This window comes from Cavia porcellus, unplaced genomic scaffold (genome assembly GCF_034190915.1).
Source record: "Cavia porcellus strain 051 isolate PalLab524CR breed Dunkin Hartley unplaced genomic scaffold, mCavPor4.1 scaffold_15, whole genome shotgun sequence".
NCBI classification, from domain to species: Eukaryota; Metazoa; Chordata; class Mammalia; order Rodentia; family Caviidae; genus Cavia; species Cavia porcellus.
The window spans coordinates 73,762,616-73,778,498 of NW_026947498.1; the positions used below are offsets into that span (position 1 = coordinate 73,762,616).

Sequence of the window (15,883 nt, forward strand, 5' to 3'; positions counted from 1 at the left end):
CAGTGTTTTGCACAAAGTTAAATTACTCCATAAACTTGTTGATCTTCTTTTATGAACATTAGAATCATTATAAAAGCAATACGGCAGCACGTTCAAAGTTCTCTAACCTAACAGCTGGTACTAATAATGTAAAACAAGTTAGGAGACAAGATGCACGTGTGCTGGGACTGCAGCACCCAACTGCGGCTGTGGGGGGCCACCTGGAATAGCAAGGCCCCGGAGGAAACTAATTCACTGATGTGCTAGCTGGAGGAATTAAGAGTAACCTTGGTTTTTAATTTCCCAAACACCCTGCACTACTGAAAACTGTTTAAGTGTTAATACACTAATGTGGGTAATTACGGTGATGGCCCACAGTCCCGCTGGGGTGTTACCGTATTCACACATGGCGACTGTGAATAGTCCTGGCTGCCTTTAAGAGTGTTTGAGATTGCAGTGCAATCGTTGCGTTCATGGGGATTCTCATCCAGGTCAGGGCTCGGGGAGGTTCTGAGGAGAGCCAAACACTGTGCTGGCGGACAGGACTTCTCGAGGAGCAGCGCTGAGCACCCAGACACTTCTCTGAGTAAGTGCGATGTCTGCTTTTCCCATCACATGTTTTAACAATGTTTGATGGATTTAAATTAAGTATAAAAAGCAAACTTGGGGCGGGTGGCCTGACATTACACACAGGCCACGTGGGTCAGCCAGAAGCCAAGCTCCAAGTCGCTGAGAGAGCACAGGTGCTGTTTCTCACACAGCCGACCCCGCGCTGCCCCGAGGTGCCAGGAGTGACAGCATTCCCACGAGCAGCGCAGGCTCTGACTACGGTCTCGGGAGCGGGCAGCCTGCCCGGCGGTGCAGGCCAGTGACCGAGCAGCTTTCCCCGGGCAGCTTTGTGTGGCGAGGCCTCCAGGTGAGTAGCCCCAGACTCGCCTGTACTGAGGATTAACGGTGCTGGGTCAGCAGTGGGGAGGATCCGCCTAATGTAGAGAAACTGCACATTGATTGCCTCTGTCCAAACACAAGATAAGAAGGGACTGAGGGGCACGAGATGGTGCGGGTCGGTCCCACCAGGAATGACTGGTTCTCTGGAGAGTGTCATACTGGAAAGTCCCTGGCATGTGACATCCTTGAACCGCCTCCATTTCCTCACTTCAGGTACACTGCTACCAGCGGCAAGTTATAGACAATCCATTCACAGAGTGACAGTGGAGACATACATTTCTTTGAATGTTTTATTTGATGAGTACATGCTTGCTGTTTGTGCAGTTCACGATCATTGCGGGCGTGAGATGCACACGCCACAGCTGTGCCATGTTTGAGCCTCATCCCCTTCCGCCCCACCCTTCCTCCTCCAGTTCCCCGCCCATCTTTCATGCTCGTTGTCCTTATTAACCTCAGCTCACGTTACAGTATATGGTGTCTGCATTCATGCACTGAGCACTGCAGAAGCGGCCGGGCCACTCCCCGGGGGCTGGCTGCCCGGCATGGCTCTAGTCTCCTCCTTTCTTCTCTCCGTCCTCCTCACCCCTCTGGACCGCTTCCCCACTGCAAGAGACTCACCTTTCCTTGTTCTTTTCCATGCATCCACATTGTTCCCTTCGTTTGCTCTTTTACCCACTCACGAGAGATACATACAGTCTCTATGCTTGTGTGTCTGATTAATTTCATTTGATATATTTTCTAGGAAAATCCATTTTCCTACAAATGTCTGGAATCTGTCATTCTGTATAACAGAGTAGTATTCGTCATATACAGATACATTTTCTTTATCCAGTCCTCTGTTGGTGGGTGTATTAGCTGTTACAAATGCGCTGCTAGACACATTGGTATGCACGTATTGGTGTGCTGTGATCTTTGGGAGGTACCTAGCGGGGTGATACTGGGTCATATGGAATCCCTAATTTAGTTCTTTGGGAAATCCCCACATTGCTTTCATAATGGTTGTACCAGTTTACACTAACAGCGGAGAAGAGTTCCATTTCCCCCACAGCCTCACCAGCATTTGTTACTGTTTGATTTCTTAATGACTGCTGTACTTTCTGAAGTAATACGGAATCTCAGCATTGGTTTAATTTGCACTTCTCTGATGGCCAGAGATGCTGAGGAGTTTTTCATATATTTGATGGTCATTTGTATTTCTTCCTCTGTGAAGGGAGACATTATTTACCACTAGAAGACCAGAGCCAGGTGAGCTAATTCAGCCTCTTGACGTCATCTAAAGGATGTAGATTTTCTCCAGCTTTGGCCTCTATCTTTATTCTGAAACTTTGCCTTCAGACTCCTGTTATGGTAGCATGGCCTACATGGTGACATCACACTCGGACACAATACATCCAGAAAAAGATAAAGGTTCCATCCTCATATCTATCTTCTTTTCCAATAAGGAAACTCATCCAAGAACTCCTAGAACAAATCATGCCAAAACTGATTTCTGGCAGAGTGACTATGATTTACGTCATGTAATGAAGGGAATACCCATGACAAGGATGGACTAGCAAATGAATCAGAATTCTGTTCGAAAGGCAGACTTGGGGCCGAGTGTGGTGGTGCACGCCTGTAATCCCAGCACTTGGGAGGCTGAAGCAGGAAGAGCTCTGTGAGTTCAAGGCCAGCCTGGGCTACAAAGTGAGTTCTAGGCCAGCCTGAGCAGCATAGTGAAGCCCTGTCTCAAAAAGACAAAGGAGGAACAGGAGGAGGAAGAGCAGGAGGAGGAGGAGGAGGAGTAGGAGGCATCAGAGGGGAAAGAATAGAGAATTAAAGTGCAGATACGCTTAGGTGCCCCATATTATTGATGCTCCCTTTTCTCCTCCAACCAGAAAAGTGACCCCTGACCTCTCCCATAGTTAGGTTTTCAAGCACTTGTCCCACCTGGATGACAGGGGACATTAAATATAGGCCACTTGTTCCTCAGAAATCCCTCTTGGCTCATCTTCTAACCCCTCTGGATTTGGGAGATTCTCTTTTGCTTCTTGGCATTGCTGGGATCCTCCCCGTCTGCCTCCTTCCTCTCCAAATCTCATGTCACTGCCAAACTTACTCTTCTTTTCAGTTGATTATGAGTCTTTCCCCCAAACAGGATCATGAACTTCCAGGGATCAGACACTGTGTGTTTATGTTTTGAACCACACGGCATCTGGATCTCTACCTGGTACACATGGGTGCACTGTTTGATCAGTTGAAATCACAACTTTGCACCAAACAGCCAAGTGACTTTCTAGCACACTCAAGTCCTGCCACTCAAGGCTGATGCTGTGTTTCCAGATAAAATCAGCCTAAGGTGATAGAAAGCATGCCTCAGGTGGAGGCTAAGCCCTCTGCTTGCACACATGAGAAAAACCTGCATCTTTGAGATGTCTCTGAGCAGCAGAACGGGCCCCAGGGCCACAGTGAGCAGCCACATACCTTCTTCCCAGCCCCCAGCCCCAGGAGGACAGGAACTGTCCCTCAGCAAAAGTCTCAGAAGCACACGGAGCATGCAGGAAAGAGCCAGTTCCTTAACTTTGACTTTGTCTTTAAAATGAAGCTCAAGGAAGTTCCTGTCCACTCCTGCACTGTGAGCACCGTCCTGGCCAGTGTCAGGGTTGCCGGATCTGTCTGCTTCTTCCCTCCCCGTTCCCGAACCCTGCAGTCGGACAGGTGAGGGGACAGCAGCTCTTCCGTCTCTCGGGCTCCATTTCCGCAGCCAGCGTGCCTCAACTCTGCCCCGCTTCTCCACTCTGCCTGGCTGACTACTCATTCAGAAACACCGCGGCTTGACAGCGCCCTCCAAAAACAAGTGCCAAAGGAAAACGGAAACTGCTAGTAGACTAGTAAAGGCAGATTTTGTGTGGGAACTGTTGCAGAGGGAAAAGAAAAACCAGAACTCCTAGAAAAACCTTAAACTTTAGAACTTGGCCGGGAAAAGTGGAAATTTACAGCCAAGAGGCAAGTTTAGGGGTCAGTGAATGGAAAATTAGTCTGAGCAAACCTGAGGGCCGGGGTGGATTCTGCTGCTAAAGGCAGCACAGGGTGCTCGGATCCCTAATGTGAGGGGTCAGAAACCTGATCAGATCTCAAGGGTATGGGGGTTCTCATTAAACTGCGAGGTCAGGAGAAACTTGATTAAAGTTTGGTCACATAGAGCTTTGTCATAAGAGTGACCCTGGCTATGTAACCACGGCAGAAAACAGGGGAACTCCCTCTGCTCTGGCCAAGCGGCCTAAAATTAGATATTATCCAAGACACTCACTAAACACCGCTTATGTTGACATTTTCAACCTAGAAAGAGCATCAGCTTTGAAGTCAGCTAGATGTGTCTTCAAATCTCAGCTCAGGGGCTGATGTGTGGACCTCATGCAATCCAATCATCTCTCTGCATCACTAAAATACCAGTCATGAAACTAACTCAGAGGTCTTAGGGCAAGGCTGCTCACTTCTTGGTGGCCAGGAAGCAGAGCACAGAGGAAGAACACCGAAGAGACAGATGCCCTCCAAAGACATGTGCCCAGTGACCCACCTCCTCTGGGGCCCTTTGTAGCAGCACACTCACCTGTGAACTTCAGCGGCTTAATTCAATGCTAAGTATGTACCCTATGATCCACCTGCTCAACAGTGTCTTCATCCAGTGGAGTTGACAATTAAGTTAACTGTCACACAGACTGTGTTGAGCTTTTCAAGCTTGCTCTTTGTTGTAGTCAGGTGTTGTAAGAACAACAATTATGTACCGGACACATAATTGATAGGATTATTTATAATGATCACCCAAGGAGTCAAGCACAAAGCAAGGGCAGGAAATCTGTCCACACACTGAAGACCCATGAAGTTCAGCTGAGGGCCTGGATCCCACGGCAATCACCTGCATGAGTTCAGCTGAAAACCTACAGCCCACAACACTGAGCCACGCAAGTCCAGCCCACAGATCTGTGCTGGGAAGGCCCAAAGGTCGGCAAAGTCTATGCCAGCGGGGTGAAGGAGCTGTGCCAGCAGGCCAAGGGTTCTGTACTGGAACCAAGAAGCAAAGCTCAAAGTCAAAGGACCAGGGAGACCCTGTAAGGACCACAGCCACCGTCAGTGACAGTGCGGTCCCAAGCTCCTCTGATGATGAGAACAGCCCAGTTCATATCAGGAAGCCAGCGTGACAAGCTTCTCCTGGAGATTAAACAGCACACATAATCCCTGCCAGAGCCAGGAAACAATGCTCAAAGTAAGGACCAAAGCTCCCCAAAGTGAACCACAGCCATTCTCAGCAAAAAGGTCTTGAGCTCCTCTGGTGACAGCTGAGTTCCTATCAGGGAGGCCAGCATGATGAGCTCCTCCAGGAAAACCAACAGCTCCAAACAGCAACACTTAGGAGAACCTACAATGCTACTCTTCCTCTCCAGGCCTCCTTTTTATGCTGGCAGCAGTCCTCAGGTGGGCCATCCACACTCAGCACCACGCTGATAGAGGACAGCTGGTGTTTAACCTGACCGCCAGTACCAATCCATTATAGACTTACTGCATCAACCCTGCACCCTACGCCACCAAGCCGTCTTATGGACTTTGATTCTCTCAGCTAGTGTCAAGGCCTCTTCCAGCCAACATGTTGATTGACTTGTTTCTGTACCTTCACGCACTCCTCTTTGGTGTGGGCAGGATAAGGCATTGAAAGGCCCTGACCGGCAGAGCCTGGACCTCAGCAGCAACATCACAGCACACTGAGGTCTGGGCCCTTGTCTCAGCTCCAGCACAAGTTACAGGGCTCAGAGAACAGAGAGTTGTTCCACGGCTATTCCTTGGGCACCTCTCATGAGCAGAACTCTGGCAGGAAAAGCAAATATGACCCCAAATGAGGTCTACAAGGTGGCTGGCCTCGTGGCAGCACCTTCTCATGGGTGAGGAAGGGGCCACGTCCTAACGTATCAAACCTGAAGCAGATTAGTTTTCTGAGCAAGGGAGAATATTGCAGAGGGTCTGGAATGCAGCAGTGGGAGCATTTAGGGACGGGGTGGTCTTTAACTTGGCTGACAGTTGCAGAAGTACAGCCGTGACTGATTTCCATCCTCACTTTCGGCTTCGTGGTCCGATTCACCGGCTGGGCAGCGCACTTGCTGGATAACCAAAGTGAAGCTGCTGTTGGCTGCCAAGAGGCAGCACAGCTGGGGGAACGGACTGAGCGTCTGGTGCAGAAATCACCAGTGAACTGCAGGAGACTGCAGCCGAGGGATGTGCAGTCTTTTCTCTTCACACTGGTGTGCCTTTTGGGGTGTGAGGGGGTACCGGAGCTCAAATTCATGACCTTGCACTTTCCAGACAGGCTCTATCCACTGCGTTACATCCCCAGCCTTTCAATCGTTTCCTTTTTAATGTCTTATGAGAAGCTTTATCAGCTTTCTCAGTCAGCTCTGGGTTCTAAGGCAGGGAACCTTCTATTCTTTGGCGGCTCACAGCCTGATAAGGAATTCAAGGTACTTTCCTAAAACGAGACTCACTGTCACCAGGCATGATGCTCACCCAGAAAACTTCCATGAGATGAGATACAGCTATGTTTCTGCTCCTATGGAAGCACTGGGGCCACCAGGAGCACAGGCTTATGGCCAGCAGAAGAGCTTAGAAGATATCAAACTGATTCAAAGTGAAGCATCTCCAAACATTTACACTGACAGAGAGCCCCTAAAAGCCAGGACTCCACTCTCCTCATTTAAAGGATCAGAAAATCTGATTCTTAGGAAGGTAAATAGCATCTCATGACAAAGCATGTGACTGGACAAAGAGGGACCTGGTATTTTGAATCCTGATCCACTGAACTTTCCCTGCATCGTACTCCCCATGGGTAAAAGAGCTGGCTCTGTCCACTGAAGGGTGGTAGAGAAAGGGCATAGAGGAGGTGGGTGCGCCCGGGGGCTGGGCAGGATGGGAGATGTGAAGAGACCCTCCTACACCTGGCCGCCAGGAGCCCCGTCTCACACAGCTCTGCTCTGATGCAAGACTTCTTTTTCCTGGAGAATTCTCAGCAATGATTTCTTGAGCTCTGTACCCTCCGGGATGAGAGGACACAGCGTCTGCACTAGAGGGGTCATCCAGCCTCGGGAGCAGGCATCGGGCGCCTCCGCTGCCCCCGGTGCAGTTCTTGCTCTGCAGAGGGTCCAGTGGGGCAGTGCAACCAGTGCAGCCATCACAGGCAGGGAACACCTGCGTCAGTTGCCACATCTGCAAAATGGAGCCTGGGAGAATTATTTTAGAAAGAATAAAGCATGTAATACACTTAACACTGCCTGGCACATCTTTCAAGCCCAGTGATATGGACCAGCTATCATCGCTCAAACAGACCAGCCTCCCTAAGACTTTTCTCAGATAAATACCCCGGGCTTGTGTCGTGTTGTGCGCCCCTCCGCCTCCTGAATTAGAAGTGTCGGCTGTGCCCCAGGACTTCCTTCACCTGCTGCCTGTTCTGCCACTGCTGGGTCCAGCTGTCATCTTTTGCCAGGGCTACCAGCAGGGGCTGTGCGCACGTGGAAGACTGGCAGGGAAATCTGCACACCAGGACAAGCTGTGTTTTCTCATCAGGAGGAGCAAGGAGGAGCTCGCGGAAGCTTTGAAAGGAGCAGGAGAAGCACCAGCCGATGCGCTGCAGGGTGCGTGGGCTCAGATCTGCACCTGCGTTCACCTGCGCACGGGGCCAGCCTGGCCCAGTCAGTTCTCCTTGCTCTCTTCAGACTGGCAGGAAAAGTTCCTTCAGAATTATAAATTCTTTGCAGTACCAGGACTCCCCAACCCAGAAAAGCAGGCCAGAAGAGGAACGTCATTCCACCTGGTGTCACAGAGAGCACTGGGAAAGCTCTCACTTTCCCAACCCCAGGACACAGGGGAGGAGAAATGAAAACAGCAGAACAAGCAATGCAACGTCAGTTTAAAACAGCCACGGAGGTAGGAGGGTCACCACGAGCTCAAGGCCAACCTGGGCAACATAGTGAATTCAAGGCCAGCCTGAACTATATAGCAAGACCCTCTTGCGAAATAAACAATGACAAAACAGCCACCCAGTATCCTAACAGGAAAAGGTCTTTTAAGGCCATCTGGTCAGGAAAGCAAAGGAGCCCAAAGACGGAGAGTGCTTTGTTCCAAGTCACACAGGCAAGTTGTAGGCCTGGGTTTCAGCTGTCTTCATATAACCAACCTGCCATGTCTTCTGCTTGACCCATGTCCTGCAGTGTGTGTGTGTGTGTGTGTGTGTGTGTGTGTGTGTGTGTGTGTAAGAGAGAGGAAGAGACAGAGCGAGCGAGAGAGAGAGTTTGGGTAATTGATCATGGAGTTTGCAGAACTGAAATAGATAGAAGCCTGCCAAATTCTTATTTGATCAATATAAGCAAAAAGTTTCCCAGCTCAAATAAACAAGTCTATCCTGAATCATAAAGCCCGTCACCTTGTAAAAGCCCCACCTCTGAGCACGAGTCTTTTGGAGGACATTCTAGATCTCAACCATAACAGACTCCAATACGCTAAAAAACTTGTAGTTACTCTTTCTACCCCGAAAAGACCCTCATGTGGCCTGATTCCAGGCTGACTGTGTCCTGGGAAAGGGAAATTACCATCAGCAGCTGTTAGAATACTTACACTGGCTCCCTGGTGTGGAATGGGGGTTATCACATGGAGAAAGGCCAAGCAAAGCCCCTAGAACTGTCTCTAGCTCAGTAAACAGTAACCCAAAGGCAGGACAGCATTCCTGGAGGGCCGCAGGGAGCAACGCTGCTCCCAGCACCCGAAGGATGCGGAGTGGTGACTCCCACCACGTCCCCACTCAGTTTGCAGATTAGCCTGTGCCGAGACAGGTGGGCCGTGGAGAAAGGCAGTGGGTCACCAGAGGCTCGAGCAGGTGCTGATTCCAGCTGCAGCTGCTTTACCAGATACGGTTTCATTGCTTAAGAAAATTAGAACCCCCATTGGTAACTGGCCTATACTCACTGAGCTGAAAAATGCCTTCTCTCCCATCTCTATCAAGGACCCACTAGAAGCAGTTTTCTTTCACTTTGCAAAGCCAGAAACACATCTGCACTGTCACACCTCCATGCTACATCAGCTCTTCAGTCCTGTGTCATAATTTATTTATTGAGATCCCATTACCTTTTCCTTGCACAAGCTATCAAGCTCATCCATTGCACTGACTATGCTAGTGAGTAACACCTACTCAAGACTTAATGATAAACATTTACCTTCAGAAGACAGGAAATAAATCAAACACAAGTCAAGGGCCTTTGACCTCACTGACCATCACTATTGTCACATTTCACTTCCAAGAAATCACTCTCTACCTGACACTGGGCCAGTGCAGGGACGGATACTTAATCATTGGCCACGACTACCGTAAGACCTGAGCTGTCTGTCGTGAAACGGTGTTATCCGATCCACTAACCATGAAGCGGATGTGCACAGGAGCACTCCATGTGTGACTGGGCTTGAGCAAGACACGGAGGCAGACAAGGAATAGAGAAGTGGCCTGAATTATCGTGGCCCCATGACTGTTACACTGTCTTCTCCTTACTGCCCATGTATATGGCTTCATGGAGAGGCCTCTTGTCAGCAGTTGACAGAAGCCCTGGCCTGGCTTATGGACAGTTCTGCATGACATGGGGGCATCACGCAAAAGGGAACTGCTGTGGCCGTGCAGGCCCGTCCTGGTGCATCCATGAAGAGCGGTGGTAAAGGGAAATCCGCCCTGGACAGAACTCTGCATAGAACACCTGGCTGTGTGCTTTGCTTGGAAGGTAAGTGAGCAGATGCGATCACATACTGGTTCATGGGCTGCAGCAACGGCGAGTCAGGCACCTAGAATGTGGGAGAATGGTAACAGACGTGGGGAAGTATGTGCACAGACTTTCTACTGGGGGAAAGTATGAAGATATTTGTGCTCCGTGTGAACGACCATTAAAACACGGTCTCAGCATAGCAGAGGCGGATTGTAACCAAGTGGACAGGATGGCTCTGTGGTTACCCACCATCTCTGTCACTGTCCAGTGAGTTCAAGAACAAAGTGGCCATGGCAGCCCAGATGAACTCTGTGCTTGGGTTAGCAACACAGACTTCCAGTCACCGAGGCCGGTCTGCCTACAGCCACCACAAAGAAGCCAAGACCAACACTAAGCTCCTGGCGTGACCTCATTCCCTGAGATCATCAGCCACCTGGAGGCAGGTTGATTCCACTGTACTAATTTCATCAAGGGGGAGCGGCATTCCGTCCCTGCAGGGGTAGACTTTCCAGATATAGATTTGCCTTCCCTGTTGAGTTGATTCTGCTGAAGTTATTACTGTCCATGGACTTACGGAATGCCTGAGCCACGACCAGGGTATTCCATATGCACTGCTTTTATTCAAGGAACCGACTGCACAGCAAAGCGCTTTAGAATGGGCTTTTGCTCAGGGAATTCACTGGTCTTAACCATGCTCACCACTATTCTAAAGCACCAGTCTTCAAAGAATCTTAGGAAGGTCTTTTAAAGATTGAATAGTAAGATGTCCTTTTAAGATGTTATTATTGCTGGGCGTGGTGGCTCGTACCTGTAATCTCCGCACTCAGGAGCTGAGGTAAGAGCATTACCGTGAGTTTGAGGCCATCCTGGGCAACAAAGTGAGTTCAAGTTCAGTCTACACTGCATAGTGAGACTTTGTCTCAAAGAGACAAAAACAGAGCTGGGGACTTGGCTCAGTGGCTTAAGTGCCTGCCTGATGAGAGCGAGGTCATGAGTTTGATTCCTAGTATCAAAAAAAGGGACAAAAATAAAATAAAATAAAATGCCATGATAGCCACAGCTAGGTGACAATACTTTATAAGGGTGGGCAAGTTTCTCTGGAAGGTTGTACAGGCTCTGAATTAGCATCCTATGTACAGTGCTATTTCTCCTATAGCCAGGATCCATTGCCCCGGAATTAAAAATGGAATCGGATGTGCTGGCAGATGCCTGTAATCCCAGCACTTGGGAGGGTGAGGCTGAGTCGCTGTGAATTGAAGGCCAGCCTGGACTACATTGTGAGTTGAGGACCAGCCTGTCCAACATAGCAAGACTCTAAGTAAATAAATAAATGAAATAAAGAAAGAAAAGAAAATGGGAGCTCCATGCCATTACCTCAGGGGTAATTAAAGCTTTGCTTCCTTACATATGACTGTACACTCCGCGAGCCTAGAGGTCTTGGTTCCACAGGGACAAACGTTTCTATTAGGAGATGTGACAATGATTCCATTGAAGTAGAAGTTAAGACTATATCCAGTTACTTGGGGGTTTCCATGCCTCTAAATCAACAGGCAAAGAAAGGAGTTACTGTGATGGCTAAGTGATTGGTCCAACTGCCAGGGGAAACTGGACTGGCATCCACAGAGTATGTGTGGAATACAGCAGATCCCTTCAGGCAGCCCTTAGTACCACCTTGCTCTGTGATAAGATCAGTGACAACTACAGTCAGTCAAGGCAGGATCACTAATGGCCCAAATTCTTCAGGAATGAAGATTCTGATCACCCCACCAGGTAAAGAACCATGCCCAATTATGGCATGTTTGGAAGGTAAAGGGAATGCAGCGTGGGTAACTGAAGAAGGTGATTATAAATAGCACCCATGACCACAGACCAGCTACAAACAAGTACCGAAACTGTTACAAGTATTTCTTCCTTATTTTTAAATATATTTGTCTTCGTCCCTCTTTTATTTTCTTATGCAACATAAATGTCTTGACTTTATGTCATGGTTTTTAGTCATGTTAACTTGACACTGCAATATTTAAGTACAATATTTAAGTACTATAGATATTAAGGATTTCACTTTTTTTCTGGATTTTATTTTCTGTTCTAGTGCATATATTTGTTGTATGCAAGAGAGTTGTGTATGGCAGAATCATGACCTTCTTATTGTCTTTATTAGGAAATTAAGTATACAGAGCATCGTGGAGATGCCAAGTTGACAAGGATAGACTTGTGATGCTTAATGTTATGAGTCAACATGACTGGGGCTGGATATCTGGTTAAACATTACTTCTCAAACATCTGGAGGAGTGTTTCTAGGGCAGCTTAGCATTTAAACTGGTAGGGTATGTAAGCCAATTGCTCTCTGCAATGTGAACGGGCCTCACCCAACCAGCCCAATGAGGGCCAAAATTAGATCAAAAGGTACAGAAAGGTTAAGGTCATCTCTCTCTGCCGGGCTGCCTGAGCTGAGACATTGCTTTTCTCCTGTCCTTGGACTAGAATTTAAATACCAGTGCCCCTAATTTCAGGACTTGAGATCAGACTGAAATTTGCACTCCTAATCTCCTGAGTCTCCAGCTTGCAGATAGAAGAGTGCAGGACTTCTCGGCTTCCATAACCATGGAGCTAAATTCTTACACAAAATGTTTTCTTACAAAAAACACTGCATAAGAAATTTCACAGGAGGCATACACACATACAAATGGTTCTCCTTCTTTGCAGAGCCCTAGCTAATAAGCTCTCCTGTCTGAATAAACATCTTAAAGTCACACAAACTAGGTAAAAATTAATTTTAAAGAATCTGGCCGCCAGGCAATGAGGATCAGCAATCCCGAAGGGACCCAGCACAGCACTTTGAGTTATCGGGCTTGCTGAGAGATGAGGGACCCCAGCAGAGCTTGATGAAGTCCATGGAGCACATGGAGCTGAGAGTCCAGGGAGACTAAGGCAGCTAGACCTTTCAGACTGAAATTCTGCATGGAGGGGAAAAACCCTGGAGATGGGCAGAGAGTCTCTTTTGCATCTTGAGAATATTATTAGCATGCATGAGGAAAATACCAGAACATGGGGAACATTCATTTGAAAGGACGAGACCTCACACAGAGCCGCAAACTCTGAACACAACTCCTTCCCTCTAGCCAGACTGGAAAACTCGTAATTTACCTCGCACTCATTAGAATGGTAGAAAGCAAGGGCTTGATTCAACAAGGAAATAGTCCTCAGCCTTCTTCTAGACCTTCCCCCCAAAAATTAAAAGCAAGACTCAAAACTTAGACTTGTTTTCAAGTAGTTCAACTGTGTCCTGGAATGAGGCTCAGGAGTATTTAGTGTTGCAGAGGCATCTGGGGAAGCAAAACTTACAGTGCCTGGCATCTAATAAAAACAATGACCAAGTAGATAGAGAATCAGGAAAAGACAACCTGTAGTTCAGAAGTCAGTAAGTCAACCCACTGTCACTGCCTCAGCCCCGTACTGCAGGTGACCCCCTCAGTGGAGGACTCTTTCTCATCCTCAAGCTGCCGGCCTCAAGCACGCTGATTTCCACCTTCGTGGCCCCACAGTCCATGATATTCTGAGAAAGGTGGACCTCAGCCTGGCTCTTTCTGCCCCAGCCCACAATAAGGAAGGCAGAGACCTCTGAGTGCCTAGCACAAGAGGAAGCAGGTCTCTATCAGCGTCTCTCGATGTCTACAGGGCCGGAGAGGCTCCCGAGAGACCACCACCAGGGTCCACACAAGGTCCCTTCGGGTGGGATGACAGTCTCCAATAGTGAGTCTCGCGGAGGGAAGCCTCCGTGCTGGTGTCCCTCACTGATCACATGCAGCTGCCTCCCCTTGAGTTGCTGCCAGGCTCTGAAAACATCTTCCTTGATTATAGAGACCTACTTTTACTTCGTGGGAGACGAAATACAGGGATGCTGAATACCAGGTTCCACAGGGAGTGTCTATCTCTATCCTGATCATATTGTTCTTGTATTCACTGTACTACCGATTTAATTATCTGCTAATTTGCATGTTTCCCTGCAAGCCTGAGTTCTCTCTGTGTTCCTAGGAAAGGGCATGACCTGTACAAGGCCCTACATGAACCGCAGAGCTGGAGCCCAAACCTAGCCTCATCATATCCACGTTCAATACTTTCTGACCCACTTTAAATTCTGAGTAGAGCTGCAAGGCCCCAGGGGTGGTCTGGGAACAAATGTCCATGAGCTTGCGGTGGAGCTACAGGGTCTGTGCCCCCTAGTTTCAGCCGAGATCAAGGAGAAGCCCTGACGTGTGGCATGCCGTGCCAGGGAGCCTGACGGCCGAGCTCCTAGGACGCAGCTCTCACTGAGGAGACAGCTTCTGAACAGCTGCCCGTCTTTTCTGCAACCAAAATTATCTCGGGGCTGCAGGCTGGGCTCTTTGTGTCCAAGCCTTCCTTTCCTGCTCTGCTTTTATAGGTGTCCAGAAGCGCCCAGAGGCTCTGCCTGCCCAGGCCTGCTCCCTCTCCGCTTTGTCCTTCAGAAGTGTTTCTCCAATCAATGTCTGGTCCACCTATCATCCGCCTTGCTGGAAACCTGGACCAATGGGTAGTGACACAGGGCCTGAGGGAGACATCTGGGCATCGACAAGGGCCAGACCTGGGCCTTCATCCTGATTCTGTCTAAGAGAGGGCTGGAGCAGGCCACCTGGCTGCCTGGTCAGATCGATACGGCTACAAAGCGGGAAGTTAGGACTGGAATTCATTTTTAATTTTTTAAATTTTTATTTTACGGAGAATAAAACCAACCAAAATAGAACAGAACAAAGCAATCAAAATATATCAGTGTAAGTGTCACAGGACTTCAAAACAATAGGAAATCAACACTGGTTACCAGAATGCCTCTTGTTGTCTTCAAAATAGCTGCAGATACCTCCAGACATAGTAAGAATCAAACAAAACAGAACAGAACAGAACTAATAAAAACAAAACAACGAATGTGATAAAGGACCTTAAGACAAGATATTAGTAAGAATGGCTACCACAATATCTTTTGTTATATTTGAAATCACTGCCCAGGCCACTGGATACAATAAAATCAAATGGAACATAACCCAACCCAACAAACAACAAAAATGATACAAGACTTCAAAACAAGACAGTGGGGAGTCAACAATGGCTACCACCTTCAGGGGTATACATAGATGCTACATTGTGTATTGGTATCCTCTGAATTAGATAATCAGATACTGGCCCTAGGGCTGCAAAGTCAGTGACACACTACATACTGCGCCCATTCAATTGTTTTTTAATTCAATAGCTATCATTGTAGCCTGTTTCTTGGGATCAGCTAGTCACCTATGGCAGGTGGGCCTGGGGCTGGGGCTGGCTCTTCTTGTTTCCCAGCCCACGTGGCAGAAGGGGCTGGCATCTGGCTCTCCTTCCAGCAGCCCGTGCACGGTGCCAATTCACAGGGATGACCTGCTTCTTGGTGACTTCCTGTTCTCTTCCCCTGCAGTCCGTGAATGGCATGACCCATGGGAAAAGGCTGGCATCTGGCTGTCCCCCCAGCAACCTGCATATGGCGCCAATTTGCATGGCGGGCTTGCTTCCTGGACTAAAATTTAAAGTAAACTACATTACCCAAAGCATAAGGGAAGTTATTTTGGCCATCAGTAAAGAGAAAACACTAATGACAAATGCTGCCTGGTAATTTGTTTCCTTACGAAAGGCAGAAGCTTCTGGAGTTGTTGAGGGGACCGCAGATGCAGTGAGATCGCAGACTGTGGCATCTGCTCAGCCCTAACAGCCCTGGCAATCACAGCTGGAAGCTAAGCACCCTCATGGAGAAGGGGGTCTGCAAACAGGATCCTCCTGACCACTATGTCACTCCAACCGCATTCTTCATCCTTTCCCAGGAGGGAGGCGGAATAGAGACCTGGGAAGGAAACCAAACCTTGGGACCGGAATGTGAGAGCCTGATGGGGGTCAGGAGGGCAGACCCAGAGAGTGAGGCCAGTCAGGGCCGAGGCCGACCTGAGGCCGAGGCGAACACGGCTCTCCTGCCTCCTTTACATCTTAGTTCCTCTTTGACAGGTGACAGCCTGAAGAACAGAGACCAAGGGCACAGCCGCTCGCCTGCACCACAAATCCCTGCTTCGGACCAAGACAGGAAACCGCACCAGGAAGAGCTGCAGGAGCCACAAAACTCAGAGCTTCAATGCCTACCTCTGTTCTTTTGTCTCTTTTCATCA

At 48.7% G+C, this 15,883-nt stretch overlaps 1 long non-coding RNA gene across 1 annotated transcript; it reads left to right on the forward strand.

The window, feature by feature from the left end:
* Window positions 1-355: 355 nt before the first annotated feature.
* On the forward strand, window positions 356-15,856 carry LOC134470530 (uncharacterized). The gene is made up of 3 exons (XR_010039475.1): window positions 356-565; window positions 741-895; window positions 15,726-15,856. It is a non-coding gene; the product is annotated as an uncharacterized LOC134470530 (long non-coding RNA).
* Window positions 15,857-15,883: the final 27 nt, after the last annotated feature.